The following is a 10,442-nucleotide window of genomic DNA, read 5'->3' as shown; positions in this document are numbered from 1 at the left end:
GGTCTTTTTTCTAGTGCTTTTTTCACCTGTCAAGACTTTTTTGCGATAGGTCATCCCACTTAATATTTTAGATTGTTTAAACGTCCTTCTGATAGTTGGGAAGTTGCTAAGTTCTCCCGTATCGTTATGAAGTAACAGCTTGATACTTTCCGCAGTAATATCACAAAGTTTTGATGCTGGAATGACGAAGTTATATTGAGGCAGTACAAGAACAGTGTTTGTTGATGCATCTGAAAGTTGTCAGAGTTAGAAATCTCTTATAATATATCACTAATATTCACCTGAATCATAGGATTATTCACCTGAATCATAGGATTATTCACCTGAATCATAGGATTATTCACCTGAATCATAGGATTATTTTTTGTATTACTTTTGCCTATATCTCAAGTAATTTTCAATTCTGTGTTATAAGTAACTTAAAAGTTCATTTCAAACACTATGTCAACATACTGTTTTAAATTACTATATATTAAATGTAAAATATCAAACTACGACTGTGTGTACTGATTAAATTTAAATCTACAAATACTGGCGCCAGGGGGATACTGTACGTCAGAAACCAGTTTTTAATGATGTAAGATCCTGATTTTTACGATATTGTTGCTTTTTTCTAATACACTAAAATATTGTGTTCATTATATTTTTTTTATCTAAAGCTTAAGGACTAATGATGATCAGGAGTTGTATACAAATCATATCGTTTATAACATATACAGTTATAATACTGATTTCATCTGTTTGAGTAACAACAAGAATATTCTAGAAATCGTAGATCAGCATAAAACTTACTAATCATAATATAATTGATAAAACCACACAAATTTATTGAAAAACGTAACTGGTAACATGTAATAAGTGACGTATGACCTGATACTGTTTCATACATAAAACATGACGTACTTCTTCAACTTTCTCATAATTCAAACATATTTATATACGGAATATATTGGTCGGTTAATAACTAATCTTTACAACAAAATTCCATTTTTTTTTGTCTTGCAATATTCTAGAGATCGTGTCCATTTGTTGCGGATACTTGTTCTGATAGATGGTTGGTGCTTATGATCATGACGATATTGAAACATGTGCATAGGCGGATCCAGGGGGACATGGGTTCTGATAGATGGTTGTGCCCGCCCGCTCCTATTGTGGTAAAAAATTGGGTAATTATATAGGGAATCACTGAAGCATGACTGCAGGGAGCGGGCCCCTCCTTAGGTCAGTCAGTGCCCCCCCCACACACACACACACATACAAGTTTTAGACCCACCACTGATGTGTTCTGTATAACGGATTGAAGTCAACACTTTTCGAATATCACGATACTTTAGTTGACCTTTGTGAACTATCTGTGACCATTTCTATCATGTGTCTTTTTCTTATAGTCACAATTTCATTTTCAATTCGTGTTCGGAGGGTAGGCACATTCAAACACGTCAAATTCGTTATATGCATGTACGAAATAAGGAGCTTGTAGTTCAATGGTTGTTGTTGGTTTAATATGTCCGTCATATTGTTTTTTTTTTGTACATTGTATTTTTTTTAATTAGGTTGTTAGTTTTCTCAATTGACTTATTTTATATTTTTCATATCGGGCCCGTTTAAAGCCGACTATAGGTATAATTATGTTTAGATCAAATCCATAGAACTTTTGTGACTATTGCAAATCATACCACATCTCCTGCCATGTGTACTAATTTTCACATTGATTGGAATTCAACGTCTTCATCAAAACTATATTGACCAATAATGTTAACCTTAAGCGGGACAGACGAACGAACGGACGGAGGAAAGGACAGACGAACGAACGGATGCACAGACCGAAAAACATAATGCCGGTTTTTTTTTTTTTAAACGAATTTAAAAATTTTATACATCTTAGCATTCTCCAAACTCGTTTGATTAGTTCCGAAGAGATGTTCACAACTTTATATAAATCTATCTTGGTTAAGGTCTCGAGACTTGACTTCTATGCTCGGATAATTCATTTCAAAACATAACCGGTAGTTTTAAATGTTTAAATATCATTTCATCAAGTTAAACTATTTTATTAACTATTATAGGACAATAATTAAAAAGGTTTTGAAATAGCTGAGCAATCACGAAACATTTTTAAAGCTTATGTTCGAAATAAATATTAATTTCAATCTAAATATAGAAATACACAGGATATTGCTTATATAGATATTATTAGGAACGATATACATTTAAAAAATCAAAACTTCAAATCGATAGGAAATTGGTTAAAATTACGTCCGGGTAACTTAAACAGACAATGTCGAACAGGTACTATTTATTTATAATTTTATATTTGTTTACTTTACATGAATAGCATTGTAATAACAATGGGTTCAAGTCTACTTTCGATTAGGATTTATTACCTCATAATTTATACATGTACATGATTGTAAAATATAGAATTTTTAATGCAGTCAACTGTCTAGTTTCGTTTCCAATGTAGCTTATTTTTATCCTACATGAAATCAAACGCAATTGAACCAACTAAATCCACAGTGTACAAGCGGACAGTGACACAAAACGGAAGTTGCTGATCTGTCCGACGGCGATCGGCTCGTTGTTTTTCAAAAAAAATATAGAATATCAACACAAAGTGTCCCATAATGGATTGTTCAGCAGCTCAAGGTAAGTGAATAACTACAATGATGTATTTTTGACCATTTAAAGCTTATTTTATGCTTTTAGCATCAACCGTCTTTTTAAAATAACTCCTGATCATGAAGAGGGGTCAAAATTTTGCGATTTTTCGAGTCATAAATCTTAACAAAACTCCGAAAATTCAAACATTTTCAAGATTTTTAATCGATACATAGTTGAATAATCATATTCCGCATACACACACAAAAGTTTGGTTCATTTTTTTTTTATTATATTGTCACAATTGAATCTTTTCTATTCAAAGTGTACTGTCCGCCTCGTTGCCACCGTATGTTTTCATACTGTCCGATTCGTTGGTCATATTCATGATCGATATCTTAAGCAAAAGTAAGATTGAAACATGCAATTTATCCACATTCATGACCGATTTCCTAGGAAATATCAACATTTATAAAATGTTACTGATTATTACATATAAAAAGCATTGTTAATGCATGCACATGAAAATTTAATATACGTTTCTCTAGTTTGTTTTAGGAAAATGGGGCACGTAGGTGATTTTTATGGTATATTTATTCATACATTCATGTGGAACATTGTTATTTTTATCACTTAAAAACATAAATAGGGGTAATAACTTTTCATGAAAAACAAGCATGTTGTACAACTATAAGGATTACTAGTACTCATCATGTATATCTGAAAATATAAGCAAAACATTATTTAATTGATGTTCTTAAGTGCGCTGCATCACTCACTATCATCTACTGTTGTTTTAAAATAACTTTTAAACAAGAATGTGACCATAGTACACGGATGCCCCACTCGCACTATCGTTTTCTATGTTCATTAGGCCGTAAAATTGGATCAAAACTCTAATTTTGCATTAAATTAGAAAGATCATGTCATAGGGAACATGTGTACTGAATTCACCATGCATTTATTACAATATTATATCGGTAGAGAATCTAACAACAAGGTCCGCAAACGATGAATACGAGCAGCAGACATGAGTAAAGGTTCTGGAAGAGTGACCAATGTCCCCCTTTAATTGACACGAGATCCAAGCTGAATATATAATCTATAAATATTTTCCATATATAATCATAGACAGTATCTGTGTTGAATAAAGTTTAAATGTGGATAAATTGCATGTTTCAATCTTACTTTTGCTTAAGATGCTTAAGATATCGATCATGAATATGACCAACGAATCGGACAGTATGAAAACATACGGTGGCAACGAGGCGGACAGTACACTTTGAATAGAAAAGATTCAATTGTGACAATATAATAAAAAAAAAATGAACCAAACTTTTGTGTGTGTATGCGGAATATGATTATTCAACTATGTATCGATTAAAAATCTTGAAAATGTTTGAATTTTCGGAGTTTTGTTAAGATTTATGACTCGAAAAATCGCAAAATTTTGACCCCTCTTCATGATCAGGAGTTATTTTGAAAAGACGGTTGATGCTAAAAGCATAAAATAAGCTTTAAATGGTCAAAAATACATCATTGTAGTTATTCACTTACCTTGAGCTGCTGAACAATCCATTATGGGACACTTTGTGTTGATATTCTATATTTTTTTGAAAAACAACGAGCCGATCGCCGTCGGACAGATCAGCAACTTCCGTTTTGTGTCACTGTCCGCTTGTACACTGTGAAATCATTGTCTTCACAAACCGCTACAATTTTACAGACACATGTTTTTATTGTAGAGCTCAAAATGTGTAATGGAGCAAAGTTGGTTAAACTTATATTTATCCGTCTTCAAACCATTTATTCATTTGGTATGAATGACCTCGGTGCTCTCGTACAAATGGTAGCGTCGGCCGGAGATAGTGATTTCTTTTCTCATGCGGTCAACTCAAAACTTTAAACATTGATAATCGCTGCTTCTCCGCGTAGTACGTGTCATTAAGGGCCAACCAATTATATGATGTAGTTGCCACTGTATTCAAGCATTATAACGTTGGTTTTCTTGTTTGAATAGTTGAACACTAGAATTGTTTTGGGCACTTTATAGCATGCTGTTCGATGTGAGCCAAGGATCCGTGCTAAGACCGTATTTTGACCTATAATCGGTTTACTTTTATAAATGTTGAATTGAATGTAGAGTTGTCTCATTGGCACTCATATCACATCTTCTTATAACTATCTAAACATCCATTAAGAAAAATGCCGTATACCAGATGTTTCTATTGCTGTCATTCTTTGTTATGCCAAGTATAATTTTATGTCTTATTCAGATTTACTGAATCAACCTAATTTACGGATATTGCATGCTGTAAAACTAAAGGGAAAATTATACACAAAAAACCTTCTTAAGTATAAATGTTTTTGCTATTGAAAGAATCCGTTGCATATGAACAGAAAATTCTGATTTAAAGCAAATATTTCAGCTGAAATTAAAATTTGTTTAAATTTAGAGAAAGATAATTATTTACCCAGATCTAGTCGGCTAATGTTACAAATATATTCAATCAAATGCATTAGTTACTAAAAGGACAGGAAATAATTTATACAAGACAGGATAGGCTTCCGTAGACATGTACAACAAAACTATGTATACTTTTGATAATTAAGCACCAAGAAATGTCTATGTGTAAACGTTTGTGTATATTATTGTATTGTTGGTATTACTTGTATGAATTGTAGCTCGGCTGTTTCCTCTCTTTGGTTGGGTTGTTGTCTCTTTGACACATCTCCGATTCCATTTTCACTTTTATTTCATGAAATTAGTTTACTAGTACTAAAACTATTTTTTTTAACCTTTGACAACAGCAGAACTGGTGTTACATACTATGAATGGAATTCGGATATATTCCACTGTGGCCATGCTGCTATATGCCTTAGTGATGGAACGTATATCAGCTATTGGCACAAATCGCCTTACTCAAAACTTTTACTAGCTGTAGGAATGACTCCTCTCATTAGTAATATCTTCATCCTGTTCTTTGATTATATAATATCATGGGTAAATATATTTTATGCGTTTTAACTACAACAAAACAAATTATTACAGTAGCATTTTTGATAAAATAAACCACACATTTCAACAATTTATTTAATTTCACGAATGTTACTTTATGATGCAACAATTTTAGCAGTGATATTTTGTTTAACATTGTTTTAAATATTTTTTATTTGGAATAAGTTGTTACTGAATTTTTTGAATTCGTGTATGCGTTATCAAGAAAGTTTGAGAAGCAGATATATAGTGTACATGGCAATTGAATTGTTGTTAAAATATTTGCTATCCAGAAGTTAACCAAGTCTGTATTCTTGAATTTCAGCACAATTTCACCTTGGACTATTAGTTTTTAATTTAGACATTAATGTTATTGGCTTCGTATCACATGTTTATATGCAATGATTAATATCATATATAAAGGCAGTATCGAACACAACAACATCACATCAAACAAATTAATTGCGATTGGTGTCATGTCGTAAAGTATTTACTGAAACTGTAATGTAGACAAATACAGAAACACCTCAAGCGTTGGTAACATGTTACAACATCTTGAATGGCGCAGGCTCTCTGACAGAAGAAAAGACTCCAGATTGGTAATGCTTTACAAAATTGAACACGAAAAGGTTGCAATACCTAAAAATAATAAATTAATTCCACAAACAAGACAAACAAGACATTCTAATTCTAGTACAGAAAAGAATCCTACTTTTCAAGAACTATTACGGACTGGAACAAACTACCGGATGACATTGTAAATTGCAGTTCAGTAGACTCTTTCAACGCTTCAATTTCAAAGCATCAATATTAATTTAACTCAATTATAACATCTTACTTAATTATTCAAAACATTTATTTTTTTAATTTTTCGTATTTTTTAAAAATTGTACATTTTTCAATCTATGTCTTGCTACATAAGTTTCCTCCTGTGACATAATCTTCAATTTGTTGAAGGCGTTCACTAAATGGTAGAATAGAATAGAATAGAATGGAATAGAATGTGTCGGTAGGTGATGTCCGATCTTAACTAACAGCAAGTTCCATATTTATACTATTTCAAGAATTATATTGTTTTTGTTTGTAAAATGGGTTTAACTCCCCTAATGTAACAATGTCAGTGTAAGCCCGGATCAAGAAGGAGGAAGGTATTTTTCGATTGATGCAAAAAATAACCTTTACTTTTGGTACAGATGATACTATGCTTCATTTGTAAATGCAATATCGACCACAAGAAACAAACGTAGCGTTGTCGCAAATGAGTTGTGGCGCAAAATAACGCAATTTTTTGGGCAAAAGTATTTCTCACAGGACATTTATACCTGTCAATAACTACAGATCCTAATGGCATTTAATAACGAATGAAATGAATACTGTATATAAAGAGTTAATAGTAGGTCACGGAACCCCCCTCCAAAAAACAACAGAGAAATATATCGATTGGATTTAAGCTGACTACATTAGATAACAAAAATAATATAAAAGACAGGAATCAACGACAAGCTTTAGGCTCCCTGCTCGGGAGAGACACCAAGCACATGGCGGTGTCAAATGTGTGTTGTGAGCGTTCTCTGTAAAACTGTATTAACTGAATGAAAACTTATTGATTTAACCTCGAGTTCAAAAGGTCACAGTAAACATAAAACAACTTACAAAAAGAAAAGAAATATGAATTGATGATTTATATAGGAACTCGCAAGTACTAAAAACTAAATAAAAAAGCCCGATTTCAAATTGAGAATACACCATGTTTACCTTAGCTTTAATATGAATCAGTAAACCTATCAGAAAATAAAGTTGTTTAAAGCAGTATGGGACACTTAAGCAAGACACACGGACACATAATCCTTTTTGCATGCACATCACAATCTATCGTGAGTATTTAAGAAACATTCTTGAATAAAAGTTTATGGACACAAATATTTTAAATGATATTGTGTATAAAATATACATAAAGATACAATAGGGTTTACGGAACTGAGACACTAGCTATTAGAAACACAATGAAAACAACCTCTCGCTACACATTATAACATATAAGTCATTTATTTTAAATTACAGTTTCTACCTTTCACTGATAACAAGACGTTCACGAAAACATATACACTAGATGCCAAAATAATGGGACGTGAAGCTGACCGTAGAATTACTTTCCATTCGGATTTTCTTAAAGAAGATGAAATTAAAGAATGGTGGTACGAGAACCGCATGCTATCGTATGGTCTATTTGGAAGAAATTGCGCCACTATTGTTTTCCGTGCGTTGCAAAAAGGTGGCGCAACAAAATACCAATGTGATCCTGAATATTCTATCTGGACTCTTAAAAGAATGTATGATTATTGCGAAAAACTACAGAGGAAAACGTATCGGTTACAAAATGGATCAATGCACAAATATTCTACAGACTTTGAGTACATCTTAAAAGGTTTGAAGCATGATGCTAAAATAGCCCAAAAAACTAAGGAAGAGGTTGACAAAAGGAAAGAAAACATAAAGAAAAGTAAGAAGGAAACTAGCAGCGATGAAAAGTCAGAGGAAACAAAATCAAGTGATGAAGAAAATAGTGAAGATGAGAAAGGAGATACAAATAAGTTGCAGATGGTTCCAGTCAAAGATGACAATCAAACGGAACAGGAACACACATCCGGGGAATCACGGAAACAAAAGACACACAAGAAAAAGAAGGACAGGTGGAAATAATTGTGACCTTGTTAATCTGTCAAAATTGAAAGAAAATTGTAACATTTATGATAGTTTTACTATTAAAATTTATATTTTTTGTAGATACTAAAAAAAAGACCGTAGGACATCATCGCAAACATTTTAAAGCAATTTAGACGTTTTGTATTCTTTTATCACAATTTTCTTTTATTCCTTACATTGTTGTTTGAATAGTTTGCTATGTATTGTAAACTATATTTACTTGATTTTATTAAGTCTGTGATCATTGTAATCTTAATGTCTACATGAACAGTTTGCTTGTTACTTTGTATATGAGTTATTCGAAATATGCTTAGGGATTTTTAATAATTTGTCAGCTTGACATTTATCCTTTTTAAATTTTAGTATGCTTATTACATCTTAAGCGATAGCGAAATGTGTGTACAACATAGTTTAACTGTGTATTTCAATATTCACTTAATTTATTCAAACTGTTGCAAATGTTCAAATCCTCAGATCTTAAAACCTTTGTATGTGCATTAAGTGTGTTTGATTCGTGCACATGCTAATGCTTTAAAATTATTTATTTTCTTGCTGAATTTTTCTTTTCTTTTTACTATATAATATATAATAGACCACTTTCGAGTCCATCCGTCACCGGAAAAAACTCGTCAATTATACGCGCCTTTATGACGTCATTTACCAGATAGAGGGGGTCGCCTGTATCCCTGCACTATTTACGTTCATCAAGCGTCTTCGAGATCGTCATTGTGCAGGATAAACTAGAAATAATGGTCGTTCTGTAGGTACTTAATGACAATCCCCTATAGCTAATGACAGCAATGCTGATTGTCAATTTTGAGAATTCAATTTGCCGAATAATTCGTACAATATAGAATAATAGTTTTCCAACCACTCGCTCATCATTGGAATGGAAGTGACGACGCACAAATGACGTTCACTAAAACCAGAGTTTTTGACGGAAATGCATCGAACTCGAAAGTTGTCTAATTGCATCTTCAATGATTAGATCTTTGTAATTAATATCAAGCAAAATCAACGGAATCGTACAATTGTACACATTATAATATCGGTACTTCTTTGTTACAGCTTTGAAGAACTTCAAAAAAATGTTGCAGATAGAGTGGCTAAGAATTTAAGATATCTCATCAAAATTTGAAAAAGATTAGATGTTGTATAAACCACACGCTACACATAAATTGGACTGGATTTCAATCGATTTATTTGGCATTTTGGGTCGTCAATGGGCTTCAGCTAAATACTTTATGATTATTTGACTTTTGTAACTTTTTTCATTCGAGCCTCGCTGACGAGTCATTTTGTTGAACAAAAGTTTGATACTTGTACTGTATCTAGGAGGAGTATATTGAACAGTTAACATTCTTTATATGAATTAGACAAGAACTTCAATAACATGAACAGTGTCAATTGTATTGCATCATATTCGCGTTTTCGAAAATCGATGCTTACGACGAAAATAAAACATAATACAAATGCTTAAGATCTAATAAAACTAAATAGGACCACATTGATAAACCAAACATTCAAATAAAAACAGAGGAGAACGGTACTAAAGGGCAATCAAAAACATTGGTCTAAAAAAAGTAAAAGCCCTGATAAAAATACGAAAAGACAAACAGACCATTCATGATTCTTTGATACACATATATATGCTTAATCTATATGTCATTTTGTGCTTTTTTGTTACATATATTTGTTTTTTTTAGTGATTAAGATTATAACACTATGTTGACTGCTGTACCCTTATTTTTGACATTTTATGTCTTTGTTTTGTTCACACGTCGATGTAAATATAATGGAATTTGATGCAACTGTCACATAGTGTGAGAGGTTCAGCTAGCTTTAATTCAGGTTTAATCCCCCATTTTCTAAATAAGAAAATGCTTGTACCAAGTCAGGAATATGATTGTACGTTTTTTAAACTACACAAACAATAATAAGCGGATGCGAAATAGGAGGTGCACATCCTATTAAACTTGCAAACTTTTAATTATATTGGCGGAAAGAGTTTGAATTGCACATGCACTAGGATTCTTTTATCTTCATTTGAAAACAAGACTAAGTTCAATAAATGAGAAACCTCAGTATACATAATGTAAATCTATCCAAAATAGGAGATGCACATTTGTTTGCATTCATTGTA

General features: G+C 32.2%; 1 long non-coding RNA gene across 1 annotated transcript; it reads left to right on the top strand.

The window, feature by feature from the left end:
* The first annotated feature begins 2,164 nt into the window (after positions 1–2,164).
* On the top strand, positions 2,165–8,108 carry LOC143048459 (uncharacterized). Its single transcript, XR_012969846.1, has 3 exons — positions 2,165–2,289; positions 5,410–5,602; positions 7,658–8,108. It is a non-coding gene; the product is annotated as an uncharacterized LOC143048459 (long non-coding RNA).
* The last annotated feature ends 2,334 nt before the right edge of the window (positions 8,109–10,442 follow it).

Source organism: Mytilus galloprovincialis, chromosome 10, assembly GCF_965363235.1.
Source record: "Mytilus galloprovincialis chromosome 10, xbMytGall1.hap1.1, whole genome shotgun sequence".
In the NCBI taxonomy this organism is placed as follows: Eukaryota; Metazoa; Mollusca; class Bivalvia; order Mytilida; family Mytilidae; genus Mytilus; species Mytilus galloprovincialis.
Note: the sequence above shows the minus strand (reverse complement) of the source record. Positions and strands in the feature narration are given on the sequence as shown.